Genomic DNA, 17,393 nt, shown 5'->3' with positions numbered 1-17,393 from the left:
AAGAAACAATGCCAGAAGAAGGGAGTATATTGAAATGTGTTGAGCTATTGAGCCAAATAGTTTATCATATCATACAGAGTGTATGGAAATGTGGTAGGATAGAGTTGGATCAACAAATAAGGTTTATTGTTTTATTGACAGATTGTTAAGACAGAGTATTCATAATAAACTGAGCTGAATGCACAGCGACTGCCTATTGTAGAAATACAATTGAAGAGAACATTTCAAAAGGCTTCTGCCTTCAGGTCAGTGTGTGCATTGTGTAGTCTGTCTTCTCCATAATCCACCAGAACACTCTCAAGACAGACAACACCATACACACACTGACTTAAAGAAGAAAGGCCAACTAGTTTTGAAACACTGTCCTCTATGCTTGTGTTTCTACACCAGGCAGCTGCTGTCCATTCAACTTAAAATTTCATCAGGAAGAAATATCGTGTGTGGTAACTAGAGCTTGATCATAAAATAAAGTTTACCATATCATGTAGAGTGTAGTGAGGTGTAATAACTAGAGCTTGATAATAAAATAAAGTTTACCATATCGTGTAGAGTGTAGTGACGTGTAATAACTAGAGCTTGATCACAAAATAAAGTTTACCATATCATGTAGAGTGTAGTGAGGTGTAGTAACTAGAGCTTGATCACAAAATAAAGTTTACCATATCATGTAGAGTGTAATGAGGTGTAGTAACTAGAGCTTGATCACAAAATAAAGTTTACCATATCGTGTAGAGTGTAGTGAGGTGTAGTAACTAGAGCTTGATCATAAAATAAAGTTTACCATATCATGTAGAATGTACTGAGGTGTAGTAACTAGAGCTTGATCATAAAATAAAGTTTACCATATTGTGTAGAGTGTAGTGAGGTGTAGTAACTAGAGCTTGATCATAAAATAAAGTTTACCATATCATGTAGAATGTACTGAGGTGTAGTAACTAGAGCTTGATCATAAAATAAAGTTTACCATATTGTGTAGAGTGTAGTGAGGTGTAGTAACTAGAGCTTGATCATAAAATAAAGTTTACCATATCATGTAGAGTGTAGTGAGGTGTAGTAACTGAGCTTGATCATAAAATAAAGTTTACCATATCATGTAGAGTGTAGTGAGGTGTAGTAACTAGAGCTTGATCATAAAATAAAGTTTACCATATCATGTAGAAATAGTAGTTAGGTGTGGTAACTAGAGCTTGATTGTAAAATAAAGTTTACCATATCATGTAGAAATAGTAGTTAGGTGTGGTAACTAGAGCTTGATTGTAAAATAAAGTTTACCATATCATGTATGGTGTAGTAACTAGAGCTGGATTAACCATTACACAAATTTACCAAATTACTTGCATTGTAAACACTTGTGTTTAAAGATTCTCATGGATAAGAAGTCAACTTTGTATTTATTTTACATGTGGTGTTTGTAGTAAATGAAAAACTATACAAGTCAGACAATTTATTAAAATTACATTACCGAACTTGGTAATTTTCACCTTTTAAAGGAAGTAGATTTACTACAATCAGTTGCAGTAATAAAGATACTGATTTTTAACATTTTCTGAAGAAAATCAGTTTTCTCCACTTTTTTCACATAACCAGAAGTAAACTTACTCTCTAACTCCTTTGTGGCCGTTCGAGAACGCTGAGGACTAGTGCTTCCTTTTTTTCCATACGGCTTCATGGCATGTTTTGGAGACAGTAAAGACTCTGAGCTAGTGGACTGCTTGGATGATGTTGCTGTTAATAAATGAGCTGATCTACTGACAGATGTACTCCTAGATTTTGATGAGCTGTAGGACTGAGATGACAACTTGCTTTTAGAGGAGACTGTCTCATAAGAGGAGGTCTTAACTGATGAAGAATATTTCTGGGAATAATCGAAGAACGACTGGTGAGATGGGAGGAACCAATTTCATGAGAATAATCATGTTTGTAGTCTCGCTTATAGGTGTCACTAACAGAAGAAGAAAAGAACGTCTTGGTGGGAGTAGGTAATCTAGGAGTCACTGACCTAGGAGACACCACCACAGTAGGATGTGCTGCTGCTGGCCCTCGTCGATCTGTGAGAGACGTAACACCATGTAGAAAAAGGAAAATCTTCAGCAACATTATACCAATTCTCACAAAAGTACAACTGTTACAAAATTTGTCAGTTCTTACACACACAGAAATGATATGCAGCATGACAGTTGTTACACATATAAAAGTCACTCAAAGTTCATTATTCATAAAGACATAAATGATATGGAGTGTGATACTTCCTTCATAAGTAAAGTTGTTACTAATTGATGTCATTTCTTATTAACTGTGTTCTAGCATTAAGCTGTTATATAAAGAACATAAATATTTATTGTAACATTAAAGATCAACATTTTGGTTCTATAAAACTGTGCACTACAATTTTCTCACCTTGAACAATAACAAAGCAAGATGTTTCATCCTCTCCAAGACAGTTAATGGCACGACAAGTGTATTTGCCAGCATTGTCTATTGCACATGAAAGGATTTCCAGAATGGCAACAGAATCGGCATAACTCATATTATAATCGTATCTGTTAAGTTCCTGGTTGTTCTTGTACCATTTCACCTAATAAGATTCCAAATACTGACTCTCAACTAATTTTAACCTAACATATGGGTTTAGGTCAACAATAACAGAGTTCTTCAAGCATCTTTTGAAACTTCCTACCATTACAACTGAATATCATGTCTCTCACTATAACTTCAGAGATAAATAAAATAAAACAGTATAATTAATGATAAACATAGATAAGAAAGGTTAGTATTTGTATCATATTATAAACGTTCCAAGTTTTACTGCTACTTTACAATTATCTATGTATCTTTAAACAGAACTTATGAAACAAAAATAGCTAAATAAAATAGTAACTAGTAAGCACAATGAGACACACCTAAGTCATGACTGTAAGTTCAACAGAAAACAGAACTCACTGACTGAAATGCTTTAGAACATTTACTAACAAGTAAAATGTTTAATAATACACAACTTAGTCTCAATTCTAATATCAACAGGAAACAGACTCGCAGAACAAAATGTTTTGACACAACCATTAATTAACAAATACAATAACAAAGAACTAAGTCGTGACTCTAAGTTTAAAATAAACAGAACTTAGACAATGAAAGGCTTAGAATGTGCAGTAAGTAAAAAAGTACAATAACAGTAGCACAGTCTTAAATCTAACTTTAAAATTAACAGAACTTAAACAAGGATAAATAACTAAAGTTAAGTACAATATAACTATAAAAGAGTTATATATAAGTATAAAATAACGCAGCTGCTATTGTATATTGTATAATACAAACACTGAAAGTACAATACTACCTCTGGAATGGGTTGGCCTGAAACACAACATAAAAGCTTGACACCAATTCCAGACTGAATGAGCCGTGGACGTAGCAGGAAAGTAAAGTACGGTGCACTGTCTGGAACCTCTTCCCACAGTTTAAGTTCAGGTTCTTCCCTTCGTCGCCTGCATCATAACAAACAATCTTTGTAGTTATCTTTATGATAAAGTGTGCAATATTTATAAAATATAGTCTCTTTCACTATAGAGGAAGATAGAAAACATTCATTTGTGTGATATTTAATCCTGTAGTTGCAACGTTTCTAAAGAACATCTATTTCTGAACAAAATATAGGCCATCATTTCAATTTGTGTTCAACTGATAACCAAGACAAAACCCTTTTACATCCTTATATGTATGTATTTTTAAACTAACCAAACAAAACCTGAGTCAGAAAAGATAAAATTCTGTAAATTATATACATTTTTAATCTTTATTTTATTTTTTAAAATTTTTCTCACACTTTAAACATTTTAATTTTTTTTGAAACATTAACTTAATGATTCACTGTAGAGCTATCAGTTATCAATTAGCTATGACACTGGTGAACTTACCTTACAGGCTCTTCAAGCTTAACCTTTGGAATTTCTTTTGGAATTGCTATAAGAAAGAAGTTAATGAATCAAATAGCTTGAACTGAATTTATGTTTCCCAACAGATGTGACATAACAAGTTAAAGTTGTTTATGGAAATGGTAATTGTTGAATGTCAACACTTTCAATTCTTTTGTTCATCTTGGTAATACCCGCATGTTCCCCCCCCCCCCTCAACCGTTTATCTGACATCGGTTATTTAAAGAAGAGCTGTCTGATTATGACTTTCTGTTGTTTTCATTTCAGTTTGAAAGTTTTCCATGAGGAGAGATTCCTAAGCACATGCATATTGTGTGTAAAGGGTGCAGTGTCTTGTTGGCTATAAGCTGAGATAAAATGATAATAAACATTAGTTCCAAAATTTCAGAAATAAAATTTTAATGCCATGAATAAGGTTTATTATTAGTGAATTGGGAATATTAGTTTATAGGTGATATGGAAGAGATTTCTGAAATGCATAAAAATTGCATTGCTTTGAATTTAAGAGATACATGTTTCTAAAATGATAACAAGTCTAACTGGTGTACTAAATCAATGATAAATGTCTAATTAAAGAAGTCTGGTTAGACAGATGGAATAAAATATTTACAGAAATACAAGAAAGTTAGGGATTTCCTTTGAAGAAAAACTAGGAAAAAAAAAAGACTTCAGAGAAACGGTTGGATGATAACTTTAACACTAGTGTCATTTCCAAAACCAGTGGAAGGCACTTCTGACGATATCTTATGTACGTACATTGATAAAATAATACTAATACAGTGAAAGAAGGAATTTTGAGAGACATGGTTAAAAATATTTTATAATAATAGTAACAAGATAGTTGAAAAGAACATTTTTAAAGTTATGATTAAAAACATATTTCTTCAGAATGAGTCTACTTATTCGAGTTTGAAAATTAACATGGTGGTGGTAAGAACACAAAGTAATGGAAATAATTATGGAAGCATACGTGTGATTCACATACAGAAGTCACAAACAATGAGTAACAGCAACTAGAATGTGAATTATTTTAATGGCACAAAACAATATCACAGGAAATAAGTTATACAAAGCACTAGTAGTTTTTACATACGCTCTTTGATTTACACAAAGTATTACCTCTTATTTCATCCTGCCATACTGTTAATCAATGTATAATCGTTAATACTGTTCTAAGTGTCTTATACTACTCTCCACATGTGTCCATAAAGGCTCAAGAATTTCCAGAACTTTGTGCAGGCCATGCTATGGTTGCAAATGTTTCTTCAGTCTCTTACATTTCACATATTATTCCATCTGTTGTACGTTTGGATTACTGTCTTGATGGTTCATGTTCCTCAGATAATTGATCAATGTATTACAATCTACCTAAACTTGTCAGAAGTCACAGAGCCTTCAGTTTGTGTAGATCACTGATACTGTTCACTACAACTAAGCCCTAAACTTATTCTGATTCTCTGTCGATTTTGACCTGTAGATGTCATAACGTGACTATGAAACAATTCTACCCTTTGCTGTACAAGAAACTATTGTCTGTTGCCAAACAATTCAAACTTGGTTTCATCTGTAATGGGCACATATCTCAAGCTCTGCTCATTCCACTGTTTATGATCTTATGTGATACTGAATTTTGTGGTTCCTAATCTTAAAAACTGTTTACAAACAGTTAATATATATATTTATGTTCTTGAGGTAGCATTCACATCTACACTTGTGGCAAAACCTTTAGCAAGACCTGTACTTGACCACTGACCACTGTCCACCTTGTAAAAAATATACCCTGAGACACTCGGTAGCACTTGAATTATAACATTTTCGATCTTAATTATTTCTAGTATTCATAGTGTCACATCCACATATCCTCTTTAGAAGTACACATCTGAAAGTTCCCACAACAAGAACCTGACAATTTTCCATGACTTTTCCATAAACAAATATAAAACTGTAACGTAATTATTTTAAGAGTTAACTCAGAATGAAAATACTGTATATTTTATACATGTAAAAATGGCTGGTATGGGTATAGAAAGCACTATCCATACCAGCCGTTTTTTTACACACATAATTTTCTCTAGAAGTGGGTTTTCTCGTCATTACAGATTGTATATTTTATACATTTATTACAATATGATGCCTTACAAGCTTTAAAATAATTATAAGTTTGTTATTTTTATTCAAACAGCATCTTCATAACTTCCAACCATCTGATCCACTCACATGTATTACAGCATCTACAGAAATCTTGCTAACATCTTTTGTTTGCAGTGTGTGTCCTCAAACAGCCAAAACTAAGGTGTTAAACCTTGAAGCAACAACTAGATTCATATTGCTATAACCACTACTGAATGTAGTATTATTGTATGTACTTTTGTAATCTTCATACTGGTATAGAAATTTCTGATTCATTGGATGACAACAAGTCATAGTGTAAAATATCAACAAATAACTGTACCCTAGTGCAGTTGATTCTTACATTATAGGAGGTGTGGCATATACATTCTCTTGGCTTTTTATATCCTTTACACTGTCCATTTCCATAATTATTTCCAGTTATGCAGTTACACTTATGAAATGATTCAGTAAAAGCCTATCTAAGTGTTACATAATGAAAGTTAATAGTATTATATAAGTCATATATTACTGGTAGATATAACATGAAAACAAATTATTATTCTGATTACAACAAAATTATTCCAGGCTATCTTTACAAATAGTCCCTTATCCAACAGGTTTCAACAGTCTTTACCTGACATTTACATCAATGTTCTTGTATTTAAAACCATGTGAATGATGACATTTTAAATGAAGAAGTCCTGTTGTGATTATTAGAGAAGTTGTCATGGGAACATAAGACTACAAATAATCAAAAACAGATTAATAAAGCTATAACACTTACCCTGTACATTGAGAAAAACTGGTTCTTCTCTAAAACCATAGTGATTCTCAGCTCTAATAATGTATTCCCCTTTATCATCCACCTTACATCTGTTGATGATGAAGTAATAGTCATTTTCTTCATATCTCTTCATGAATTTCACACTCTGCTTCAGTTCAGTACTATAATGGTACCTGTAATACATATTTACTTTACTTCTAGTGGTGTTATCCAGATGAGCTGCCACCTAGGCACTTCTTATCTAGGACTACATCACAGTACCTGTAATACATACTGTAGTAACTATGTACTGTTTCTCATATTTACTTTACTTCTAGTGGTGTAGTCCAGATGAGCTGCCACCTAGGCACTTCTTATCTAGGACTACATCACAGTACCTGTAATACATACTGTAGTAACTATGTACTGTTTCTCATATTTACTTTACTTCTAGTGGTGTAGTCCAGATGAGCTGCCACCTAGGCACTTCTTATCTAGGTCTACATCACAGTATCTGTGAGACATACTTAGTAACAAAGTACTGTTTCTCATATTTACTTTACTTCTAGTGGTGTTATCCAGATGAGCTGCCACTTAGGCACTTCTTATCTAGGTCTACATCACAGTACCTGTAATACATACTGTAGTAACTATGTACTGTTTCTCATATTTACTTTACTTCTAGTGGTGTAGTCCAGATGAGCTGCCACTTAGGCACTTCTTATCTAGGTCTACATCACAGTACCTGTAATACATACTGTAGCAACTATGTACTGTTTCTCATATTTACTTTACTTCTAGTGGTGTTATCCAGATGAGCTGCCACTTAGGCACTTCTTATCTAGGACTACATCACAGTACCTGTAATACATACTGTAGTAACTATGTACTGTTTCTCATATTTACTTTACTTCTAGTGGTGTTATCCAGATGAGCTGCCACTTAGGCACTTCTTATCTAGGACTACATCACAGTACCTGTAATACATACTGTAGTAACTATGTACTGTTCCTCATATTTACTTTACTTCTAGTGGTGTAGTCCAGATTTGGTACCAGAGAAACACTTTCTTTAAGAATCTTGATCTGCCCTGGATGAGTTTTGTGGTTCCAGAGCTGAATTATTGGTTAGGTAAGGAATAACCGACTATTTATTTTAAGTAAACAAAGGAAATGTAAAAAGACAAATAAATAAAGTAATAATCTTTCCATACATTTTACTCAAAACCTGTTATAATTTTCATTTTGCTTGTTAAGATGTCACTCCAGATCATCCATTTTTGTTATTTAATTACAAATACTGATGTTAGTCTTACTCTTAAGAATGATTTCTTACCACGTGACAGTTGCTGGTGCTGCAGCAATTACCCGGCAATAGAACTTGGCAGACTGACCTTCAAAGGCAAACGTGCTTTGAGGTTTAATCACAAACCTAGGAGCTGCTTGTCGCCAATCTGAAATGAGTCACCAAATTGTGGTTTACATAAATATTTATCAAGAGCAATGTTGTACACATTACAACATGTTCAGTAATATTAAAAACAATCAGGCAGTTTAAAGTTTACTTCAACACACAAATCACAAGCACATAAATCATCACATTATCAAACACTTTTAGTTGCCACAGAATAGTTTGCTCATTCCATTGCTATTTATAACTAATGTAAACAACACATAAGTATGTAATACAGATAGAGGACCAATGTGTTTCAAATCAAGTAGTACCCTCACAGAAGCCTCACTCTGATGTAGATACTTCAATCAACCACAACTCTGAATCTCATAATACAGATGGTAAATTAATTTTCAAGTTTTGCTAAAAGTTATAAATTTCTGATACTGAAAATTATGTCTGATAAGTACTTACTTCTAGTCACATAAATAGCTATAGTTCAGTGCTGCCCTCTATATACAAAAAATGTTTATGCATGCCACAAGCTTTTAATCTCCCACTCAATTGGAATTGACTAATTACAATGTGTTTTTCATGTAAATTATCATATAACAATCTTCCACCAAATTGAGTACAATGTACTCTTCTGGTGCATGTGACTCCTCTCTCAATTCAACATTGAGTTTTGGCAGAAAACAGAAGCACCAGTTTACATTGGAGAAGATGGCTGGGAAGTGGTAAGTACCTATCAGAAAAAGATTTTCAGTAAAGGAAAATTATAACTTCCAATATGTTACATTACCTCTATTCCCATAAACAGTTAGAATTCCTCACTGAATACGTGGAGAGACCAGTGTGAGGGAAAGAAAGAAGCATCTTATAAAAGTGTCAGAAGAACACCCCGAAAGGAGAGATCATCAGAATTGAAGATCTGATGTGGGAAACCACACAACTTCCGAACCATGTATACTTTTCAATCATCATAGAAAGATGTTGCATATATGAGTGGAAAAATAGAGGAGCACATCGAAATAAGAGAGAACTTATGCACAATAGAGATCTGAACAATATATTTATGAAACTCTATCCCAGAAAATACAAAAGTGAGTAAGAATAAAAGGATGTACCTCCAGGTGTAGAGCAGCTATGGTGTGATGGACCTTAGATGGTATGTTACATCCAAAACCTATACCAGGGGGAACCAACATCCATGTGGGAGTTGGCTGATGATCATACTGCCATTAATTCAACTTAGTTGCAGTTTCAGCAAACTCATTCCTATGAATACCAACATAGCAAGGCATCCAAAAAACTGGATACAAATAGAAGATAAAGAAAAGTGGGCCAGTCACTGTTGTTGAATATTGACAAGAACAGTGTGAGAACTAATCTAAATGATTCCAAGACCAGGTCAGTGTAAAACATGTAATCTGTATATTGCATAGCTTCTACATGATCTAGGGCAAGAGAAATAGCATACAACTTGGCAGTCAACACAGAAACTGTGGAGGGGATCCTGTGAGCAGCTACTGAGACACAATAAACCATAGCAGATCCCAAAAACAGGAATGGAAGAATGGTTTGAAAGATGCTTGGCAAAGAGAAAATGGTACTTCCAATCGGAAGTATCTGCCTTCTATAGATGACTCAAAGAAAGGTCACAGGTGGGGATGGTAATAAGATATGGTGGAATGGGTTGATCAGTGGAGACAGTAAAGACATCCAATGACACACCCAAAAAAAAAAGCTGAACCTGGATACAAAGGCCAAAAGGAAGAATTAGAGACCTTCTATTCCAAAAAAGCATAGCCCAATAAGGAAGGAAGACACAACCCCAGGAGAGATGCTGTGGTAAGGATCAAAGTTTAATGGCATATTGCAAAGAAAGTTGCAAATGGTGGAGGTGAAGAGGAGGTTCGTGGGAGTCAGCATCCAAACTCTAGACTGGAGAAGTGCAGAAAACTCCCATGAAGAGCTGAAACCCCAGATGGTAAATGTGGCCCAGCATCTTCAAGGCCAAGATCCTGGCAGAACCATAGATCAGAGACCCATAATCCAGTTTGTAGCAAATAAGGACATGATAGATCCAGAGCATAGAACACTGATCCATCACCCAAGAGGTAGAAAAGAGGACACAGTGAATGTTCAGTGCCCTCACACACTTGACACATAGCTGCTTGATGTGAGAAATGAAAGTCAGCTCATGGTCAAAGATAAGCCCCAAGAATTTTGCCTCAGTGACCACAGGAAGAACAGCATCACTGAGACAGAGCTCAGGATTAGAAATGTTTCCCATAAGGAGAGACACACATGATGATAAGAATCAATCAAGGCCTTACTGTCATACAGATTAGAATGAAAACCTTGGCTGTTCTACTTTATCAAAGTGAACATTTTTCCTTAGGTGGAGGAGAACTGAGTGGATAACCCTTCCATTTACAAACATGTCATTTGTCTTTACTAAAAGGAGGCCTGTTGACCTCCATGGATCATGCCATGGGTCGAGAGGACAGGTCCCTATTGGCAGACATAGATTCCAGTGACTGAGAGCATGAATGAATAATCATTCTATACTCTACCTGGAGCCAAAGAAGGTAGACCCAAGCAGATACCAGAGGTAGACACGGACAGTTGCTGGAAGGAAAATGGGGGGACAGAAACAGGAGTAGATATTGACTTGTCAACTCACTTATCTAAAGAGGAGAAAAAGACCCCTCATATCATTGAAGGAAAACTCTGTCACAAGCACAGAAAGATCAGTCTGCACTCTCACTGTAGCACTGGCACATATTGCAGTAGCATATGTCTGAGATGGGGTTGGGAACAATAACTTCTAATCCTCTGGGTAAGAAATGTTGTAAACTGTTTTTTAAATGCTGTACCTCTTTCTTTTCCACCCACCTAGAGCAAGAACGAAAGTAATAGGGGTGAGAACCACTACAATTAACACAGTGAGGGCCCAGTTTGCACTCATAGGCATCATAATTTCTGCCACCCCAACAAGCTCACATCACAGAAAGCATGACATGATGCCTTCGAATGACCAAACCACTGGCAATGGGAACACCTGACAGTTCAGATAACCTGCTTTGACTGAGGAAGATTGACATGGCAATGTAAACGTCAAAATTAATACACTGGTTGGCAGCGTAATTCCATCTTTGTGAATGGAGATACAATGCACAGCAGAAATGTCTTGGCTGGAGAAATCAGTGAGGATCTCTTACTCAGTGAAGTTCTTTAAATCCCTCTCAACAATCATGCCTAGAGAGGAATTTAGAGTAGTATGGGGTATAACATCAATGGGTATATCCCCAGAGTGCCTTAGAATTCAGGAAGAGTTTAGTGTCTTTTGGTGTAGACATTTCCACCAAGATGTCCCAGCAAGCTCAGCTAATCCCTTTGAAAAATGAAAAAGGGAAACATTTATCATAGGGAGTTGTCAGATAAAGAATGAAGGATTAAAAATTAACATACAGGGTGGTGGTGACTGTGTAACAGAGTTATCTCTGAGTAGTCATTTACTTATAAGATTTTGGTTTGTTTTTTTTTACATTTTTTCAAGGATTGGAGTATCCATAATAAAGAGAGGAAGATTCAGTGCCCATTGAGCTCACCCACCATGGAGTCCTGCAAGGGGACATACTACAATGCCAAACAAACACACAGCAGTAACACCAGGGATTTGTAAGCACTAAACCAAACACCAGCAGTAGATACAATGTCCACAGCATCCACTGAGAATGTTCAACACAGGTACAAAGATGATCCTAGCCTGACAGGACCAGTCAATTGACCCAGGAATTATGATCACAAGGCCACCCATCTACAGGAATTCAAGACCAAATTGGTATGTTGGGATTGAACCCATCAACCACAAGGATACTCTCCTCCCCTTTTCAGGTGGCCACACATGGGAAACATGTGGGCAGATGTTCAGATCCCAGAGGAGGTAAACTGAAAATAAAAAACCTCTTCCCTGGGAGGTCCTCTCACCACATACAGGAATCTACCTCAAGGGGAATCCACTGGGAACTGACATCCATTTGGCAGCAGGATGAGAGATCCAAATTGAAAGGTGAAATGCAATTTTGACAGCTCACTCCATTTTTGTTTTTGCTACATAGTATAGGATATTAGGTCACCACCACCACCTTACTCTTAACTGAATGGTATTACAATCATTTCTACATTTTAATATCTCATTAACCTGTTCAGCAAAATGCCTCTACAGTCCACCACCCTAGTGGCTTGGAACTGGAAGTGGTAAGGACTCTCAAATTAATTTACAAGTTAAAGATGGGGAAAAGCATAGTGGAGAGGAATGACAACACCTGAGATGGTGCAACAGGTAACCAAGAAACCCTATCTTGAAAAGGAAACCATACCAACCTATTCAATACAAGGCATGGCAGGGATAGGCAGCTATCTTCTTCTGCTTCATTAATGTAGTTCATGAGTGAGTACAATCAGGTTGGGTAAACTTATAAAGCAAATCTATGGAGAGGATAAACCTATAAGCAATCTTGTGCAATTCCCTATTTCCACAATGTGCACTGCTTGGCTATGAAATGATAAAATGTAAGTTAACACAGCATACAGTGTGGATGTGAATGGTTAAAAAATAGCTGGTCAGGCACCACTTGTCATAGAGCAGGATAAGGAAATAAAAAGAGGGAAATTCCCCTGAAAAAGAAGTACATACAAGAAAAGATGACCTATCTAGTCACAGTCTCATGACAGAGTAAAGGATAGCAACAGGTGGATGACAGTATCCCAATAAGAAACATCTACCCAAAACAGAGAACAGAAAATGAACATACGAGAAGTAGACCATTTCAATGCTTGACATACAAAGTACCTACAACAGATAGAAGAGCAGACATACAGTAAAAAGAGAAGGCGCATGATTGGAGTGAATACACCAGGAAGTGATGATAGGAAGTAGGAGACAAGGATTAATAGGCCAATCCAATCACAATCCAAACCCAAAAGGGTAAAAGAGAAAGGCAAAAAATTACAGACAAGGAAGTGGAGTAAAGGGATGAAATGTGGGGAATGGACTTAGCAAAAAGAAGCATTAAAAACAATGAAACAATCCATAACAAGTACTGTACAAAGAAGGTCATCTGAATCCCTCTGAGAAGATATGTGCAAGATGGTAAGAAACGAAAAAGTCAAAACAAATATACCACATGAGTCACTAAAATTAAGATAATGAAATTGATCCAAAACACACAAAACAAAATGATTCAAAACAGCCAAAAAACCAAAACAGTGCCAGCCTGGAAAGCTCAATCAGAGAGATATGAATCAGAGTGACATGAACACAAAAGGTTGGAAAAAAAGACTGATAAAATAAGAAAACAACTCATATAAACTAATCTAAACTTAATGAGAGCCAGGGCAACTGGATGAAGATCCAGAGACCAAAAACAAATGAGGTAACTAACTGAGAAGTGATAAAAACTCAACATGGAAGAAAGCACCATAAGAGGCAAAGCCACCAAAAATTTGGAGAATCAATAAGTCACTCCTTGACAAGAAAGAGTCAGGACAGAAAAATCAATTAGCAATGAGAACAAAATATCTGTAGCATGACCCTTTAAAAGACGTAGATCAAATGTGTGGATTAAAAAAAACACGTAAATCCACTGCTTTCTTCAAAGAAAACAAGGAGTGTCCTCTTGGGTAATAATATAAGCCACAATCACCAAAAAAGTCAAAATGAGACAGGATGAGTCATTCCAGAGAAGAAAAGTGTTAACTAAAGTACTTTGGATTGATGAAAGTGACCTGTTGTAAGGGAGATAATAGTTTTCAACTGGAGACCATAATCCTGAAGCCTCCTACTAATAAAGCCACACACCTACCTTTGGAAATGAGCATCAGAAAAATAAAACAATCCAGAACAGGTGGAGGAAATGGTAAATATGACATTTGGGATATGTTAAACTATCAATGTACATAGATGAATGTGGAAGGAAGAAATTAAGAGAAAAACCCAACGTAATGGTTCAGATAACAAAAAACACTTTCAAATACATTGGAAGAGAAAAATGGTCTCAAATGATGAGGTGTTAAAAATAAACTGAATCATGCAAGAGGAAAACCTTATCCAACTACAAACGTTGACTACGAAAGGTGTAGAAAAGTATGGTAGGTTTGTTTGTTTTTGTTTTTGAATTTTGCGCAAAGCTACTCGAGGGCTATCTGCACTAGCTGTCACTAATTTTGCAGTGTAAGACTAGAGGGAAGGAAGCTAGTCATCACCACCTACTGCCAACTCTTGGGTTACTCTTTTACCAACAAATAGTGGGATTGACCATCACATTATAATGCCCCCACAGCTGAAAGAGCGAGCATGTTTGGTGCGACCTGGATTTGAACCTGCGACCCTCAGATTACGATTCGAATGCCTTAACCCACCTGGCCATGCTGGGCTAGTATGGTAGTATTACCTCTGTATGAAAGTAGCAAACCAAAGCTACACATTCAATGAATAGTGCTGGTAGAGTCCCCCACAGGTGGAAGTTGGGTAAAATGCAGACTACCCCACAAAAGACATAGGGAACTAAAACAAGTCCAAAGGTCAAGAAATGATACTGGTACCTCATCAAATGAGGGATAAAAATGGGAATTCTCAATCTTGCAGAAATAGCATATCTAAATGTGATCAAAGACAACATATTAAAACAGGGAAAACCTAAAATGTGATTCAGGTTGGACCAATTTATCCAGAACCCCAAATCAGCATTGAGGAAACAAGACAAATCAAGAATACCTATTGGTAAAACAGGCAAAGGATGAGAAAAAACCAAACATATAAAATAAATAAAGATTATAACATCTTAGAATAAAACAAAAAAGCAACTAATAAATTAAATATAACATCACAGACACTCCATGTGATGCTAAACGTCTAAAAGTAGCCCCCCCAAAAAAACGAGCCAGTGGAGAAAAAGAAGTGACCATAAAACCATATTAGTAGTAGATAGTAAACAACAGAAGTATGGAGGGAAGAAAGAGGAGGAATCCCACAAAAATACCTAATTGTAAGTTTACCACTGAAGAAAGGAGATGGAAGATAAACATGAACTGTAGATTTGTTTAATTTCGCACAAAGATACACGAGGGCCATCTGCACTAGCCATCCCTAATTTAGCAGTGTAAATCAGGAGAGAAGGCAGCTAATCATCACAACCCACTGCCAACTCTTGGGCTACTCTTTTACCAACGAACAATGGGATTGACCATGACATTATATAACCCCTACAACTGAAAAGGCAAGCATGTTTGGTATGACAGGTATTTGAACCGGCGACCCTCAGATTACGAGTCAAGTGCCTTAACCACCTGGCCATGCAGGGCTTGACCTATAGAAGTACTAAAGGGGTAAAATATAGCTAAAAAATAAACTATGTCAACTAACAATGCATTCATCTGTTATAGGAAGAAGGCAAGAATTATGATGATAGGTAGGGTAGACCCTGGCCCCCAAGGGCCCTCACAAACAAAATTAACGGTAAGAAGTATTAATTATAAATTAAACAAAATGAATGGTAGGAAGTATATATTATAAAGAAAGATAAAAATGAAACTGTCATTATAGTGTAAATGGTAAGAAACTGTGTAATAAAATAAATATATGTATCATAACCAACATATGTATGTAACGTTATATGTTGAAGAAAAAATATTTAATCTAACTATTGATTAACCTGTAATTAAAGCCACAGGCAAATTGATACTAACAAACACTTATTAAGCCTAATAGAGCAATATATTTAGCTTAATGATCAATTAACCTGGAAGTAGAACTACAGGTGAACTGAAATTAACAAACAGTTGATAAGCCTAATTTAACAATACTGAACAAAGGATATTCTAAAACTTAACTAAACAATAAGTAGGTACAATACTGGGAGAAGTTTTTGTGGACCCCAGCTTTTAGGGTTCTACACAAACCAATTGAATAAGAAGGATAATAAAGGAGAAATAACAAAAATTATATAGATATGATTGTATAAGATTAAGGAAGTAACAATAACATATGTATTACACATGATTTATGGAAGAAAAACAATATAATTAAAATAATTATTGGTATACTAATAAGATGAATTGTAGGTAATCTTAAAACAACAAAGACAACCATGGTAAACCTAAGCGAGTGGCATAGGAGAAAATATTCAAGTAAGACTGAACTTGACAATAAGCATTAACCAATCTAACAAAACTTATGTTATGGAACCCAAATAACTACATATAATAATATTAACAAGGAAATTATTCAAAATCCATAACAGTAGAAAATCTTATCTTTCCAAGTTTGATGGACTGTAGTTCAATTGTATAAGACCACAAACTGGAAAGGAGGCCTAATGAAAGTCAGTTTATTGGATTCAACAAAATAAAGCCAAAAATCTTCCCACGGAGTACCTCAACCTGAAGTCTGTGCCACTAGAACACATAACCTTCAAAGTGGTAACACCAAAATTCGTAATGCAAAATGAATAACCAAAGACAGCTTTGTTGGCAGAAGCAGAGAAAAAGGTTTTGTAACTGGTGTAAAACAATTTCAGTTTGAGATAATTCAGTAAGTTACAAATATCACTAATACATACTAAAGAGTAAATGTATTGAGAGAAATTAATACAAAGATATGGAAAAAAATAATATTCTTTTTGCATATAGGGCACAGCACTGAACAACAACAACTATTTACATGAGGAGGTAATGTATATTATTGAATATCTCATGCAGCAAATTTTCACAATTAATGATTAGACTTCTTAATGGATAATAATGAAAACAGCTTAAAACTGGACTTACAATTACTGTTATTTTAAAAATACATGTAAGACACATAAACAATGGAGCATTATAGCAAATGTTTACTTAAGAGTAGGACTTACTTATGCAGAGAGTGTGTACATAAGGTTAGGACTTACCAAAATAGTAACTGTGTACCGAGATGTAGAACTAACTTATCAATATAGCAAATGTGTATGTGTACCTTAGGGTAGAATTTACCAATGTATCCACTGTGTGTGTGTGTACATAAGGGTGGGACTTAACAGTAATGATGTTTAATTAAAGAGAAAATTATTGTTAAATATTGACACTGATATAAAGTAATGTTTATTTGCAAAACAACTGATATACTGATACATATACATCTGAAGAAAAGGCAT

At 35.3% G+C, this 17,393-nt stretch overlaps 1 pseudogene across 1 annotated transcript in view; it reads right to left on the bottom strand.

The window, feature by feature from the left end:
• The window catches only part of LOC143248084 (twitchin-like), a 66,071-nt pseudogene that overhangs the window by 17,999 nt on the left and 30,679 nt on the right, over window positions 1-17,393 (bottom strand). The window contains exons 26-31 of the transcript XR_013026800.1: window positions 8,140-8,257; window positions 6,826-6,998; window positions 3,912-3,957; window positions 3,335-3,482; window positions 2,398-2,575; window positions 1,600-2,048 (exon numbers count right to left, since the gene is read on the bottom strand). The product of XR_013026800.1 is annotated as a twitchin-like (transcript). The remainder of the gene's footprint in view (window positions 1-1,599; window positions 2,049-2,397; window positions 2,576-3,334; window positions 3,483-3,911; window positions 3,958-6,825; window positions 6,999-8,139; window positions 8,258-17,393) is intronic.

This window comes from Tachypleus tridentatus, chromosome 4, assembly GCF_004210375.1.
Source record: "Tachypleus tridentatus isolate NWPU-2018 chromosome 4, ASM421037v1, whole genome shotgun sequence".
Taxonomy (NCBI): Eukaryota; Metazoa; Arthropoda; class Merostomata; order Xiphosura; family Limulidae; genus Tachypleus; species Tachypleus tridentatus.
This window is presented reverse-complemented; position numbering and strand designations above follow the sequence as displayed.